Source organism: Talpa occidentalis, unplaced genomic scaffold, assembly GCF_014898055.3.
Source record: "Talpa occidentalis isolate TD23 unplaced genomic scaffold, MPIMG_talOcc4v2.1 talOcc4.4, whole genome shotgun sequence".
Lineage (NCBI taxonomy): Eukaryota > Metazoa > Chordata > Mammalia > Eulipotyphla > Talpidae > Talpa > Talpa occidentalis.
In genome coordinates, this window is record NW_023604295.1 from 132,138,811 (window position 1) to 132,156,668 (window position 17,858).

Below are 17,858 nucleotides of genomic sequence, written 5' to 3' on the forward strand. Positions count from 1 at the left end.
ATTAGTGTTTTTATGTTCTTTGATAGATTCCTGGAAGTGGAAAAGCTGGGTTGTATGGTGGATCCATTTCAAGTGTTTTGAGGAACCTCCACGCAGTTTTCCATAGTGGCTGGACCAGTTTCCCACCAACAGTTTAAGAGGGTTCCTTTTTCTCCACGTGCTTGCAAGCACTTTTTGTTTCTGTGTTTTTGTTTTTGTTTTTGTTTTTGTTTTTAATATGATCCATTCTCACAGGCATGAGGTGACATCTCATTGTGGTTTTGGTTTGCATTTCCTTGATAATAAGTGGTGATAAACATTTTTTCATATGCCTGTTGGCCATTCATATTTCTCATTTGGAGAAGTGGCCTTTTTATCACTTCTGCCTGTTTTTTGATAGGGTTGTTCAATTTGTTTTTGTTGATTTCTGCAATCACTTTGTAGATCTTTGATATTAAGGGATTTAGAACTATTATTTCAAAAACATATACATGAGGAAGGGCACAAAATTTTCACCAAGAAAAAGCCCACAATAACAAACTCCCTGACTTTGTTTTTATTTTGGAGAACTTCTGATCTTAAGTTAATAGCAGCTATGGTTTGTTTCACTTAAGACAACTCACTGGGAAAGAAATATTTCAGATCAAAACAATACATTCTTTTTTAAATTACATTTGGTTTTGTTTGATTTCAAGAGTATCACATTATTCAATATTCATGTAATCCTCTCCATAAACAAACACCAAAATGAAGGAAAAGAAATCATTTGCCTTTGTGATGATTAGGGTATATGTGAATAATTCTCCATTTTGGAGACTATAAATGGTTTCTTTGTTCATTAGAAATTTAACAAATGTCTTTGTTACAGACTTGTGTTCAGAAATCCATTCATAATAGTGGATTCTTCTCTGTCAAGGAAATAAGTCTATGAGAACTATTTGGAAAATGTTATGCAATATTATTTAGATATAAAGTTGGTTGTTTAGCACCAATATTCAATGTTTTTTAATATGTTAATGTAATTTTGCAAAAATAATGGTTGAATCTAGTGACTGCTTGAGCAACATATACTGATCAGGGGAAAGAGAGTGTGTCAAAGCAGAAGTGGCACATCCCCAGGTTTATTTATGGGTGACTTCCTCTGCATCTACTTGGGAGAGGGAAAGAAGACTTTTCCTTGACCTTGGGAATTTTTATTTCTTATCTCCATTATAGTTGTAGTGAACTCAACCTAGATGCAGTGAACTCAACCTACACAAGCAGTATACTTGTTTCCCTCTGGTGTGTTTTCAGTGGTGTTTAGTGGCATCAATAATATATATTTATTTTATAATCAAAACAAACAAACAAAAGACCCCAAGAAAACAATAAATTAATAAGGGGATTCATTCACAAGAATATAGCAATATATTTGAATTCACTTATTATATAATAAAGATCTTAATACTTATAAGAAATAGCACTTCAGATATTTCTATTATAATAGTATTGACATATATTTGTCCCCACAGTCTTAGAAGTATTATTTTATACTATTTTCAACTATGTATTTAAAAGATATTAAAGTCATGGAACAGGAAATCACCAATAAACAATGGCAATGAGGCTAAACTCAAATGCTTTATCACTGTGGAATTACGGAAAATCACAATCATGTGGGAACAACAAAAGAGCTTTTAATAGTGAAAGTGAACTGCATAAGCTCTTACATCTCATAACTTACTATAATTTTTAGATACATAGATCATATAGAAATATCTTTGCCTAAGAATGTAACAGGATCTTAACCATCTGCTTTGGAGCAATTGTGATTTGTTACTTAAAAGTCACTAAGTAGCTTTTAGCAAACAAGATTGTTTTGTTTATTTTTAACTAACTTCTATGTTGTTCAGCCAACAGCATTCATTTGAGGAAGAATATTGAATTAGGAATACTGTTTTTATAATTTTCTGTCTTGTTATTTAAATAGAAGTAGTATTTCCTTCACATTCTTTAGTATACTGATATGAGCATAATAATTAAATAAGTAATACAATATTCTTCTCCCCTGCCCCACAGATAGATTAAAATTAGTGCTATAATTCTAGGAATCCATGTTAACAACATAGATGGATCTTTATATGCCTGGTGATTATGCTGAATTCATTGTATCTGAGTCCCAAACATTTTTAGGTTTTATTTTCATTTTTAAACATAAAGAAGCAGAAAATTGAAAAGAGAAAGACCAAATTTTGCTTACCATCTCTTTTGGTGAAGAAATGATTGATTGGACCACACTCATTCATTTCCATGTTGTGTATGGCTGCTTTGATCCTAAAACAGCAAAGATGAATAGTTGCTACAATAACTGTCTGGCCTACAAAACCTAATACATTTAGCATCTGGCTCTTTAAAGCAAAAAGAAGAACAATTGTTTTTAAAATATGGTAAGTACTTTAAAAGTGGAAGCATTTGTGCTATGGAAACACATAGATGGGCTCCAGAATATCCTCAGGATAGAGGGGGTAATGGAATATTTTAATAGCATTTTTCCTGGAGAAATTTCCAGCCTTCAATCAAAGAGAATGGGCTGGAAGTACCAAGAGAGGGGAGAAATGACAAAAAGATGGAATTACAGCATATTTTAGAAATATTATGAATTAATTTCAGAGACATGGAAGTGGGATTTTTGAAGATCATTTTATTTTAAAATATTTGCAACCCTGGTGGATTTTACTTCATGTGCAATGACATTAGATTTGGCCAATTAACCTGAAAAGGACAGTGAATGTGTTGCTTCCAAGCAGAAGCTACAAGAGTCACACCATTGTTCAATGTACATTTTTTTTTCCCTTAGTCCCAGATAGAATGACAATGACTTGCTTGGGGCTTAAATGAAGAATATACAAAGCAAAGGCCCACTGACTTATGAAGGAGAAGAATATGAGCAAGAATAAACCTTTGCTATAAGCTACTAGGAGCTGGGATTCTTACTGTAACATAACTTGGTGTTACCTGGGTCTCTCTAAATTTCTAAGAGGTGGGCAAAATTTGAAGCTTGTAGACCTGTTAAGAGAATATGATTGCTTTTTACTTTATTATAATTAGTCTTTTTCCTAGTCCCTTATTTAGATTTTCTAAATTCCTGCTATGAGTGAGACCATTCAGTATTTTTCTTTTTCTTTCTGGTTTATTTCGCTGAGCATGATCCCTTTCAGCTCAATCCATGTTGCTGCAAATTCCATGAATTTATCTTTTTTGATTGCTGAGTAATATTCCATTGTGTATATGTACCACATCTTCTTGATCCAGTCATCTATTAAACCAGAGACACACTATGGGGGGAGGTGTAGGAGGGATTATGGTCAAAACAAGGGGGGTGGGAATTGTATGGGGACTATAACCAAGATGAAAATGCATACATTGTGCAAAAATGAAAAATGATGTAAAATTATATAAAATAAAATTTGAAAAAAGAGAGAATATGATCACAACCCAAGGTACAAAATGTTGATGACAAGAATCAAGATGTGGAGGTAGGAAAAGAGACACTCTTCAGTGAAGAGTGACATTTGAAAGACAGGAAATCAATAAGTAAATTTGTAATTGATGGAATATGAAAGAGTAAAGGAATTGTGACATATTTCTGGATTGAAGAAAATAGGTGTGGAGAGTGGGATCCATAACTTGTTAGTGAAGCAGAAAGCTTAAATTAATGGCTAAAAATCACCAGAATCTTTGCTAGCAAGTTATAATAGCAATTGATTAAATGAGTAACAGGTTTCCCAAAATCTATCTTCACGTCATACTAGTACATCTATGAACCTATCTCTGGAATTTGTACCAGCTATTATTTTTCAGCTTGGACTGTGACCCATCTTGGAGTTTCATTTCTCGAGTCTTTCAGATCTCTGCTTGATAATAAATCCTTAAAGACACCTTTTCTGGCCAACCAACTGAAAAATAAGACTCAACTATCCTTGCTTAATAGCACTTATGGCTACATGACATTCATATAATATTATTATAGAATTTATCTTATTTTTATCATATCATATTATATTTACAATATGATATATTCATATTATATTCATAACAGAATAGAAATTTTTATGATTTAAAATTTCTAACCTTCCTTAATGGCACTGCTACATTAATTTTAAATAATTATGTATCACATAATATTCTATGCCGAAGATGATGTGTTCATATTATATTCAAATAGAGGAGAATGTGACCACATATATAATTAAAATTTTTCTAGTACGCCCATCAAACAAACAAAAGAATGGTGGATACTAATTTTAATATAAGTTTTATCTAACCTAGTATATCAAAAATGTTTCCATATAAAATTCTCAATAAGGTACTTTTACTTTTTCTTTTTGTCTAAATATCAATTGAAATTAGCTACTTTTCAACTCTTAAACTACTGTGTATGGCCTGTGGCCAGTGGAATATAGTATTAAATTATTTGTTTATTGACTACTTCCCCAGTTATTATGCAATTAAATGAGGAATGGGGTATTTTACTACAATTATTTATCATAATCTGAAGGAGTACCTAGAATTTGTGAGCACTAATAAATTATGACATGAATAGAGAAACTCAGGACATAGACCTGAGTCATTAGCAGAGCGATGATTATTCAGGTCTCAAGATTGAATTATTTTGTAAAGATTAATTTATTTATGCATACAATAGCTGGGATACAGGGCAGAGATGCGGGGGGTGAGAGGATTCACCAGCGACAGAGTAGGGAATAGAAGAGACAGACCAACTGAAACACACTGCTGAAGGGAGCAGCGGGCAAGGCAGGAGAGGTCTGCTTTGCCATGTGGGTTGCTCCCTGGCCGGCTGGGGATCAAACTCGTGCTGCAGAGGCTATTTATTGCCTCACAGTGTGGTGCTTAACCCCCTGCGCCACCAGGGAGGCCCACTAAAGATTGAATTTGTCTAGAGTGTGTTCGCAGAACAGAGAAGAAGCCTCAAATAAGTCATGGATGACAGTTTTCTGAAAACATTTGTGTATTCCAACAAAATGTTCAGTAACAATTCTTCACACATTTTACATTGGCATCTATCACATTTTATTATAGTAGCAGCTGTAAGTGATGTAATTGCTAATATATTGTAAATATTGATATGAAATTTTTAAGTGCATTTTGATGGGAATTGAATACTATAGATATTTGATATGAAGATTAATACATAATAAATATCTCCAAAATTTTTCAAGTCAGACACTATTCATTATTATTCAGTCTTCTTCTTAAACTTCTATTTTCATTTCACATATTACCCCATTAAAATTCCCATACAATTCTTGTTCTATAAGTGAGAGAATACAGGGAAATATACATTCTGGTGTTTGAGGGCCTGAGTCTACTGATTAAAGCATTTTGAGTATTCTATTTTCTCACCATCTCAAGCAGATACATATTATTGTCATTATTAATTTTGAGGAAGAGTTAAATGAAACAATCTAGAAAGGGTTTTAAATAGCCAGTAATCAAGGAGATGAATATTGACAGTCCTTTAACAATAAATTTATACACATATGCCATCTAATGTTAAAGATAAATGTAGAATAAGAAGGAAGAAAAAGCTCTTTGGTTAAAATCTTAAAAGTAATTTTAAGAGCCTTAAAAGTAATTGCAAGATTAATAATCACAAATCTTTTTTCACTTAATCATCTTCATATACTACTGGCCATCAATCAAAGTCTATTTCTACAAAGTCTAAAACTCTGTTTTTGTACTAAAACACTCCTAGAGATCCCAGGAATTTTACCATCCTGGTATAATCTCTCAAACATTCTGCTCAGGGTGATAACGTCAACTGACGTGGACAATCTTAGACCTGAATCTACTTCTGTCCATAAAAGAGCGTACTTTAAATGTGTTTTCATAGAGATTCTGAGACTAATATTTTGGTGCTTCTTATGAAGAACCCTGCCTTTTAGCTGCAAACTTTAGGGAAATTGTAAAAGGAAGTAGAAGGTATATGAAAGTGAGAGATTTTGGTTGAAGTAGAAAAATATCAGAACAAAAAAAAAAGAAAAAGAAAAATATCAGAATGAAGTACAATTTTCTGTAGGGTGCAATGCATAAATGAGTCGATGCACACCAAGCTATTAAATATTGTATTGTTCAGTGATTCACATGAGGTGAAAACCACATTACGAGCATTGAAGACAGTGATGAATTTGTAATACTGGGTATTAAAATCTGTCCTGTAAACTGTACATCCTTATCACCTCCAACTGATTAGGATAATTTAAACCTGGAAAGTACATATTCCTGAGAAGAAATATCTTTGCCAGCTGTCAGAATTTTCAATAAATATGAATATGATTATACACATCCTTAAAAGATGTACACTACATGTTCTTTATAGGAAGGTAGACAAGCTTCACAGCAGGTTGGTTTTGTTTTTTGGAGGGAGACACAGTGTCCCCATATTAGAAAAGTGTTCCTATATCAGTAAGTGTAGTAAACAGAAAATCTTAACTGTTGAGTTAATGAAAAAAACAAAAAACAAAAAAAACCCATGAAACAGCAATCATGCCTAATTATTCCCAGGATTCTGGCTCTCTTCTGAGAGGAATGATGTGATACAGGATGAGGAAACAAGCCTTTGATGCCACCTGGTGGTGTCTAAGAAGCACCGAACATGATTGTGTAAAATTGAGATTTAATGGAGAAAATGGCTTTCTTATATTCTATAAATGTTTTGAGTGTTCATCATTAAATATCAAAATGAATTACCATCTGAAAAGTACAATCATAGTTCAGTTGTTAGAATGAGCATTGTCTGTTGTGGGGAATGTGTGTGTTGTGGGGTGAGCAAGAACATGAATGGGATTCAGACAGCAGTTCAAAATCTAAGTTTTATATGTGAGGAAATAGAGTCTGTCACCAAAGAAAAAGATATTGAGCTTTTATCTTTTTATGTAAAATCATTTACTTGTATTTATTGGTATATACATTTTGGAAGTGGAGATATTTTACTTCCTCATTTTTTTAACTTAGCTATAAAATAATACTAAGTGTTATTAGGTGCTTATCACTTAGAAAATGAGAGTGAGAATCCAATTTTATTTGTAATGACAAACATTTCAGAAATGTTCCAGAAAAACATCAGGCACATAGATATAATTGGCTCATACATGGCAAGACAAGGAAGGAACAAAATATTTCATACACCTCACAAGGAAAAGCTGGTAGCTGGGCCCCCACATCCTTCTCCAAGGGAGGCGATAGACTGTACAGTCAGCCCTGGTATCTTTGCAGTCCATACCCTCCATTCATATCCATACTCAGTGGGGCCTTGCGATTCTACTTCTTCCCTCAGACCTCACAGGAATGGTGCCAGTTCTTTTTAGGATTGGGGGGAAAATTCTAGTAGAAGTATGAAGATCTCATAGAGAATGAGATTTAGAACACAGCATAATCATTTAGATAATATAAGAAGTGATTTCTTTTAAATCATGGCCCATATATATGTTAATAGTCACTTTCTTCCAAAACCTAACAAACATGACTATAAGAGATATTCACATCATCAACCAATGAGAACAGAGCAGAAGACAAATGTCAACAATATTCTGAAAGGGTAAGCAGATTTAATTGATAACATCCAGCAGACAGCACTGAAACACAAGCTTCTGGGAAATACAAAAGCAAGCTGTACAAAAGCAAGCTAGATCATCCAAGGTGTCAAAATCTGAAGGACACAAATACTTATCAAAGAAAATGACAGATGGGACTCTAGAAGAAGCAGTCTGACCTGCCTTTTCCCAGCACCTCTTTCCTCTCCATGCAACTGTAAAATTACCTCCCTGAAAATCTCAGCACAAGTTGAAAAGATTTACTTCTGAGTATCTAAACTCTGCTGCAGCAAGCTCCCTGCTATTGGGGGCACTTAAGCTAATAGTGGGGGATTAAGTGAAATATCCATTTTAAGCAATAAGATTCCCACTGTCAATTCTTTACTGGACTCAAACAAATTTTGGCAGTAACTTTTATAACTTATATCCAGGAAATTGGAGGATTTCTCTCCAGTAAAACCATCAAATCCAAGAAAAAAATATGTCAGAAACACTGAAAATTGGAATATCCCACAAAAAGGCAGTTCAATCTCATCACACTGTAGGGCAGACCACCAACAAACTTGTGCACCAATAAAGTCAATCCAAGATGGGGGCCCAGAGGAGTTGCCCATAACTACTTATCATTCTTAGCAACTTGTAGACTCCCTGAGTGCACTTCTGAAGAAAATCTTGGTAGGGAAGGTCTGTCTCATTTATTAAATTGGCATTTTGCATTTTGCATGTCTGGAATTCAAGGCCTCTGATTTCGTGGATCACATGGGAAAGTGGTTGGCAAATAAAAGAGAGGACAGTCCAAATGTGAGTTTACTTACTGCACTGCTTATGATGTTTCAACCAGGGATGGTCTCCAATCCACCGTGACAAAAAGGAAAATTCCTCATCTGAATGTAAAATGCTCCAGCAGCTTCTCAATCCCCTGAGATGGTTCTCTAACCTCCAAGGCTTGCATACCTGTTTAGAAATAATCCTCTCCAGTGAAACCAGGATGTTATGCTTTTGGGTCCTATAGAAAGCAAGTTTTGTGGGACTGAAATTTTAGTCAAAACCTTTCATAGCTATTTGCATATCCCTGTTATGAAACTCTCTGGAAGAATTCTAGAAAATGCTGCTTTGTCCAAATATAACATAAGCTAATGGTTTCCTATATATATTTAGCCTTATGACATCAGAATATTGTTTAAATTCTACCCTCAACTCGACAAAATGATGAAATGACTTTTGAAACCATTCACCTTGAGTTCTTTGCCTTGATGGTTAATTTATTATCTTCTCTTAAAGAGAAATACATTAATGATGCTCTTCATACTATTTGTGGACATAGTGCATGCTATCATTCTAGGAAGAACATCACAATCAACAGATGAGAATAGGACTAAGAAATATGGAAATAGAAACTGACAAAAAATACATAGAAATTGGAGTCATAGAATTCAATCTGATATCTTTGATCTATCACTTGCTAGTGTGTGGCCTTGTCATATCACTAATATTTTTAATCTTAGATTTCCATAAAGGTAAAAAGGCAACATTTATGGCTATCTCTATAGGTTATAACAAAGATTAAATTAGATAATCCTATTTAAAAATACCTACCCATTGGTGAATTCAGAATAGACAAGGAATAAGTGCTGTATCCGTACATACTTTAGATCTGGAATGATTTTTTAATCTCTCATTTTGTATTTGCATTGATAATGTTGGTTTACCTTAATAATCTTTACTATTTCATGAAATAGGTTTTTCTAAAGTTGGCAGTGTGTGGGGACAAGGTTAAAAAAATAGGGTTATATTCATTTATTTCCAGGTAAGAAGTAAACACTAATAGAAAGTAATTTATTTAAAATATTTCACCCATAGTCTTTGGCTGATTTACGCTTTCCAACATCATTTCACAAAGTTTACTGGCAATATAATGAAAAAAATTGTTTGATTTAATGTAAAGTAAAAATATTTTGTGGAAAGGAAACCCGCATTGCAGTGCTATACTCCGACCTGGATATTTGCATGCTAATTTATTTAAGAATTACAGTCAGAACTTTTAGTACTGAAAGAAAAAAACAGCAAGAATGGATGTCCCTAAAGACATCTGAATTGTAAATGAGCAAATCTTTAAACAAAAGAAGCTAGCACCAAGAAAACAGGTCATAATGCATCCTCCATAGCACATATTAGTGATTCCAAATATAGCATTTTTACTCATTTCTTTCAGCTTCAATTATTTCTGGATTAGCATAAATATATATATTTTTAAATTATCATTGGTAATTACTAGATCTTTTCTAAATGACTAATTTCTTAGCCATAAATCATACATTATTGCTTGATGGACTGGATTATCTCTACAAATTGCTGTCAGAGCAAAAGGAGAATTTTAAGCTTAATTCTAGCTCTAAGTCATGTTTTTAATATATTGATGAATATACTGTATGGGAAAACCTTTTTTTTTTTTACATCAACTTAATGCATTTAAAATCCTGTGTTTAATCTCAATTCCATTCACTATTTAGAAAGAGAATTAAGGTCTTCATATTTACCAATAAATTAGAAGTCGTGCCTAAAATCATGATAAAAAAGTGAAATATTTTTCTAGTTAATGCATAATTTCGTGGCTTAAAAATCATCAGAAATCCCCATTGGAGACATTTTATGGTAGGAATTGTTCAGCAAACTAAATCAATCATCTAACCGAGTAGTTGTTTAGCCCTTATTATAGTTATATCACTTATGATGACTGAAAGTTTTTCTTGCTAAATGGAACATGCTGTCATCTTATGATAATAGAATCTTCACAAATGGAAGGATATATTTTTTAAAACTTTGTTTTAATCACCAAAAATTCAGTCACTTGTTTGTATGCAAAAATTATTTCTCTAAAAAAAAAATTCAAACAAACCTTAGAAATTGACTATGGAGGATTAGGGTATGTGATGTGATAACATACATCTGAAGAAGTGTGAAACTATACCCCTAAATCATATACAATATTGTAAATCAATATTACTTTAACAAAAAGAAATACAATTAAAAAATCATGCTATGTATTACAGTACTCCTTACATTGCCTTTTCCTAAACATATTAATATTATATGCCATTATGTTTGCCATCTCTGAATGCCACCTCTACAATTTTATGAAGACCTTCATGTTTGCAACAGAGTAGTAGAGCATAAATTTCAACATGTGGGGAAGATGTAGGAGATGCAGAAATATCACTCTATTTTTACAAAGAAGCAAACTTTATCATCAAGGTTGCTATTAACAATAATAATTCCTTCTTAGGAAGACTATTTATCCTCCTTTAGTATTTTGATTTTAGTATTGATTAGTATTTATCCTCCTTTAGTATTTTGATTTTATTTCAGAAAAAATAAATTTATAATTAATTGCAATGTTTTGTGCAGAAAAGATGAGGATCTTGCTATTTTACAAGTAAATGAACTTCTAAAGAGATTTTGCTAGGGAAATTGGCAAGATAGTAAAACAGATGCATGGTAAGTGTAATTAGGGCAAAGGAAGAGTAATGGAAATACAAAAGGAAGGAAATCTTTCAAAGAAAGAAAATATTGCTTGTAATGAAGATTTAATCTTTGTTCTGGAGAAACAGAGAGATCTGATTTTAAAATTCATGAAGGTAATGTTGATAAGGCCAGCAAAGAGATGTGCTATCATTGAAATTAAGGAAATAAAAGGAGAAATAGCAATTTTGGAGGAGGTAGTGTTTTGCTATATGTGGTGGTAGCTTTGGGACTGATGCAGGAGGAGAGATTACTCAAAGTTCATGCAGAGCAATGAAAAGCCTAGAGGGGCTACATAGGATGTAATGTGCTGCCCCCATCCAAAGTCATCTCATGTTTATTTGAATAAGGAACAAAGGTGGGGCAAGTATGCAGAGCATGAACATGAATGGGGGAAACAGTTATTGGAGATGTAAGCTAAGGTGGAGTCACCAGGGGCTATTGCCTGGGGGTCTCCACTGTTCCCAATAGCCAAAGCACATTATCTTCATTCTAATATCTGCTTGTTGTTTTCAGCAAGTTTTCCCAGTACGTTCCTCACATACGGACTTTTACCCTTGGTGAGAGCCCCCCTATATGACCCTACCCCTAGCTGACAAATAGGAACTCTGGGCTCCAAGACGATATTCCTGAGAATAAGGGGGGCTGGAATACTCTATAGTGTACTTTTAAAAAATATATTAATATCATACCCAAGACATGAACCCAGAAGAGATAAGATGAAAGAAAAAGGGTTGGCCGGGGGCCTCCCTGGTGGCGCAAGCATTAAGACACAACCTATGAAGCTGTCTGCAGCCTCTGCAGCATGAGTTCAATTCCCAGCCAGCCGGCCAGAGAGAAACTCACATGGCACAGCAGACCTCTCCTGTCTCACCTGCTGCTCCCTTCAGCAGTGTATTTTATCCGTCTGCCTGTTCTGTTCCCCACTCTGTCTCTGGTGAATCCTCTCACCCCCTGCATCTCTGGCCTGTACCCCAGCTCTTGTATGCATAAAATATATAAATCTTAAAAAAAAAGAAAAAGGGTTGGTCATCACAGATCTTTGAGATGTAAGTTATATAGATGATTAATGAGTAAATTTTCCCATTTCTTTTTTTTTTTTTGGATTTATTTATTTATGCATACAAAAGCTGGGGTGGAGGCCAGGGATGCGGGAGGTGAGAGGATTCACCAGAGACAGAGCAGGGAACAGAACAGGCAGACTGACGAAATACACTGCTGAGGGGAGCAGCAGGCGAGACACGAGAGGTCTGCCTTGCCATGTGGGTTGCTCCCTGGTTGGGCGGGTATTGAACTCATGCTGCCAAGGCTGCAGATTGATTCATAGTGCGGTGCTTTAACCCCTTGCACCACCAGGGAGGCCCAATCTTCCTATTTCTTAAATGATGAATATGTGAATTTGGAAAATTGCTCTTTACAGTAAATTCTTGAAAAGTCTGTTATTCAAAATTCGAGCATTAAAATTATGTTCCTATTTGAATATAGAAATGCATATCTGGGAATGTTTGGGTAATCAAACTTACCTACTTTACTTTGTTCAAGGACCATCTGTTGCTTTAATCACTGAAGAAACATTTAGCTGATTCTTAATAGAGAATTATGTGTCACTAAATATATCAAAAATTTATAGCTAATTGGCTCCAAAAGTATTTCCAACAATTTGCCCCTTGCAAGCTACACTGATATAATAAAATTACAGTAAGAATGAAATGAGTAGGCAAGGTCAAGGAATTGAAATGTTACATAAATGTTAACATGTACATTTTTCTACTTTGCAAAAAGTTTCCAACCAATTACTCTAAAAGACTCAACAACTACATTCACTTGATTCTCTCTGAAGATAGGATAGGCAGTATATATCTCTTTAAAAGCAAGTATCTTTACAAATAACACTCAAAATAATTTTGATTAAAACAATAACTTTTAATCAAATGGAAAAAATGAATGACTTTTATTGTTTGTGATGATTTATGGTATTTTCAGTCAAAAAATGAATTAATTTCACTTAGGTTGCAAATTTGAATCAACTTTCAAAATTTTATTTTTAATGTAATCTGCAAATTCTTTATTGATATTTACCTACTTTAAAGATATGGTTTTACACTTATTACTATGCCCTGTGTTGATACAAACTCTTATGAGAATGATTTTTTCTTTTTGAAAATTATATAAAAATAAAAGAAAGTTTAGCTTTGTATATTTAAAAAGTAATGGGTGGAATAGAGTAAGAAAAACTCTGTATTATTCCACAATATGACTTTCATCTAACCAATGCATACATTTTTAGAAAAAGATCTTTCTTAGTTAAAAAAAATATTAATCCATGTTGATGAAGAGTTAAATGATCATGAATTAAATTGATCCCACTGTATTGTCATTGGAAATTCTGAAAAAAAAAATTAAATGATGAGTAGAGACAATTGAGATAAGGGAATAAGATGCTATGACTTTATGTCCCAGGATACAACTGAAAGTTATATAACAGAATGAGAAACTTGTAAAACACAGCTGGTGATACAGAATGTGAATAATCTCAGAGGGACATAGATAAAGCAGAATGATTTCAATTCATAGTAGTGTTGGGGGGAAAGGTAACAGTAGGATTTATAAAAGACTCCTTTGAAATAAACAATTTTCACTGCAAATGGAAGTGGAAAATGTATCAATCTCTGAAGTCTTCAATTCAACTGCACTACAAACAATATTAAGATTACACAAGGTATAAACCTAGATGATCAAAGAATAAAGTATCAAAATCTTTTGTAGCCCAAAGGAATTTCTGAGAAAAGTAAGTTTAATTAAATTTTCTTAGTAGCAAAAGTGATTTGTTTAGATAGACCAAATGGCTGTAGAACTAGAATTTGAACACCAACCAACCTGATAATTCGAGATTTACTTTTTTTAATAATCATAATTATTTTTATAATTTATATTGCATATATGAATATATAAATTTACACATACACCTCCCCGGAGGTGCAGTGGGTTGAGCACAGAGCTGTGATGCTGTCCACAGCCTTTGCAGCGTGGGTTTGATTCCTGGCTCGCCAAGGAGAATCCCACATGGCACGGCAGACCTCTCCTGTCATGCCTGTTGCTGCTCTCAGCAATGCCTTTGGTCCGTCTGCCTGTTCTACTCCCCGTTCTATCTCTGGTGAATCCTCTCACCCTCCCACACCTCTGACCTGTACCCCAGTTCTTGTATAAAAATAAATAAATTAAAAAAAAATTAATATACATATAATATCAGGGCACAAAGGAAATTATCCCATACCCTGCTGGGTTCTACTAGGCTGGCAAATATTCAAGCAAACATCAGACATATTGATAATGTTACCAATCTAACTAGGTTGTATTTCTTGTGCTCAGAAAGTCAGACTTTGTTTCCACAAAGGAATGCCTGTATTCACATGTGGTGCCACCACAGGATAATCACAGTTAGTATTTTAAAGAAATTGTCTCTTTAGGGTGTGAGTGAAGGAAGATTATATAGGAAAGAAAGGAATTTGATGTGAGGGGCTTAGGGAGGGCTTCTTCATTCTCAGGTCTGGGAAGACATTGACAGTCTCGGGGCAGTTAGTTATAGGATTAATAATGATCTTCCAGGAATAGTTGCTCTCTTCTATGTTATCAGTTTAAAATAACCGTTATGTGGGTTGTCATTAGGGACTAATGTTATCATCATCTTGTGAGAGAACAGACATATATCAATAAGCATTAAGCTACACATTACTATAGCCCTGAGAAATGTAGGATAGCGCATTAAACTAAACTGCTAGGTTGAAGGTTATGACAGTTTTCATGGTATTGACCTTGGTTCAAAACCCACCACAATAAGAGAAATCAAACAGAAGTTAAATAATTACATACATACTTCCTGTATACATGGAAGAGATCTGACTAACTCACATGACTTCAGATGCCTCAAGCAGCTTAGCCAAGACAGAGAGGTTGGGGAAATAAAGGGGAAGTCAGTTAGAGTGTTTCCTGGGGAAAACAAAGATACTTCTGCTTTCTCCAGTGACAGGAGAGAAGGGGATTAGGTCTTTCTGGAATACACTTAGAGAGAAATTGATAGATAAATATCAAAAGCAACTTCCACCCAGCTTTCAGAGTCCCTTCCATGAAATAAATCTCTAACAAAGTCATCTTTTGGGGTGGCAGTTTTTGGTTTTCCTATAACATATCTCATGTATTAGTATATATGATATACATTTGTGTATATATATTTATATATATTTGTATATATATGTATGGTAGCTAGCATATAACTTGTAGTATTATTATATATTGGTTAAATATATAATAACAAAAATAATTTACAAAATTAATAAAATTAAAATTAATAAACTGTGACTATGACTGGAATTTTGTGTAACAAAATTCTGTAACAAAATTAATAAACTGTGACTATGACTGGAGTTTTGTGATAACATGGGCTTAATGAATACTAACGAAATGTAAAAACAAAACTAATTCTGTATATTTGATGACTTTTCCTGAAGAATTCCAAAGAAATTAAAATTTTAATATTTACATATCCATAAGATGAGATTATGATCATGGTTACTTTGTCATTCTCTGGAAAGTTTATGAATCGAGAATGCACTCTATTTTTTGTTACGGGCTTGCCAAAGTTGTGGTGGCGACAGCAAGGATCCAAAGAGGTTTCAATACTGGCGAATGAAGTTAGATAAACATTTTCTCATGAAAATGAATGCTTTCACTTCCTAGATTCTATGACTTTTTCCTCCAGCCTCATTTACAAATTGCACAATTAACTTTAAATTTCCCCATGTTACATTATTTTTAAAGAACATTACCTGAAAATGTTGCATTGAGTGTTGTCTGTTTGAATGATTGTTTACATTTTATACTCTTTGTATTCTCCTTTCAAATTTTTCAATGGATGTTTTATTGTCTTAAAAGCTAAGATTTTGAAAAGGGGCATTTGCAGATATATTAATATAATTTTTTTCAGAAACAAAAATTGTTGTGTGTATCACATATGTATCTGCATATGTGATTGGTAGGATTATAAACAAACTGATAATAATGGGTATTTTGGTGTGAGACATCCCAGATAATGATCATTTTCTTCTCTTTGTCTGTGTTTTCTATAATAAATATGACCATATTTTGTTATAGGGAAAGCCATTTATTTTTTAAAGAAAAAAACCTATTTGGTGGTCAAAGAAAGACATGCTCTTTTAGAAAAAAAATTTTTTTACAGAATGTAAGCCTATTATAGTTTTTATAAATAATGTGAAAAGTCTGATAGCTGAAGAAACTGTCTGCATATCTACATAGGATGATCTAATATGAAAATGCTTAGGAAGATTAATTTGATGAGGACAATTCAGCTGCTGAAAACTATAAAAATGCAATATGCTTAGGCTGGGTTTAATATCTGATGTATACAAATTGCTGATGGGTAGCAAGAATAATTGCATAGACTTTTAGGAACTCTGAAATTTATAGTTAGTACAAAAATCCTTAATGAGTATTTTAAATGCCATGAAATGTTCACTTATGAAGAAACATTCTGTTTATACACTCTGTCACACTCTGTAGTCAGAATTAATAATACCTTTCAGGTAACAGTGTTGAAATCACTCTATATTTAGTTTTTTTGGCTATAGAAGATACCTTGGTTAGATCAAAACTTCATGTTAAGTAAATTGTCACAGAATCAAACGATTGAAATATTGTATGTCATAGTAAATCAGGACATCCATTTCTTAAACATAGCAACTGTAGAAAAATCTGTGCATTTTCTGGCTCATGATCCCAGGTAAACACAGAAAGACTTTTTCTAGTCTAGTTCATGTTAGATTGGGACAGTGTGATCTAGTGTTTTCCAGTCAATATTTGATGGAAGTTTTCAATATACTCTTCCTTTTTTTTTTTTAAGATTTTATTCATTTATACAAGAACTGGGGTACAGGTCAGAGGCGCAAGAGGGTGAGCGAAATTCACCAGAGACAGAGTGGGGAGAAGAACCAGAGACACTGCTGAGGGAGCAGTGGGTGAGACAGGAGAGGTCTGCTGCGCCATGTGGGTTTCTCCCTGGCTGGCCGGGAATCAAACCCGTGCTACAGAGGCTGTGGAGAGCTTCACAGTGCTGTGCTCAACCAGCTGCACCACCATGGAGGCCCAGGATACTCTTCCTTTTTGATTTCAAAGAAGTGTTTTGAGTTGGGGCAGTTTCTATAGACTTGGAGCTGGTTTGCAGCACTGTGGGGGAAGCAGTAAAAGAGTCTCTTAACCCTCATATGCTCCAGAAGTAAACTTTTGTTTACTGAGATTTCAGGGTTGATTTTATGGCATAGCTTTACTCTGTATTGATGACTACAAGAATGCTAATCAGTAGTTGAGGAACTGATGAGCTTCTGTAGTATTTTCCTAATGTTAAGGTGTTTTGATTTGGGTAATATATAAAACATTTTTTGGTGATTGATTTAAATTTTTTTTTTATATAGAGGCATGTTTTTATTTATTTATTTATTTGTTTGTTTGTTTGTTTATACATGCACTGGGTACAGTCAGAAGCGCGGGAGGGTGAGAGAATTCACCAGAGCCAGAGCGGGGAGCAGAGCAGGCAGAGGGACCGAGGTACACTGCTGAGGGGAGCAGCGGGCGGCAGGAGAGGTCTGCGCGCCATGTGGGACCCTCCTCCGGTGGCTGGGGGATCGAACCGGCGCCGCAGAGGCCGCGGGCAGCTTCGCAACCCAGCACTCAACTGCTGCGCCACCGGGGAGGCCCGAG

The 17,858-nt window shown here is 34.2% G+C and overlaps 1 long non-coding RNA gene across 1 annotated transcript in view; it reads right to left on the reverse strand.

Moving 5' to 3' along the window:
* LOC129146795 (uncharacterized) overlaps positions 1–17,858 on the reverse strand; it is a 55,251-nt gene that overhangs the window by 34,210 nt on the left and 3,183 nt on the right. Inside the window, exons 2-3 of the long non-coding RNA XR_008554023.1 lie at positions 8,387–8,525; positions 2,219–2,292 (exon numbers count right to left, since the gene is read on the reverse strand). This is a non-coding gene — a long non-coding RNA (uncharacterized LOC129146795). The remainder of the gene's footprint in view (positions 1–2,218; positions 2,293–8,386; positions 8,526–17,858) is intronic.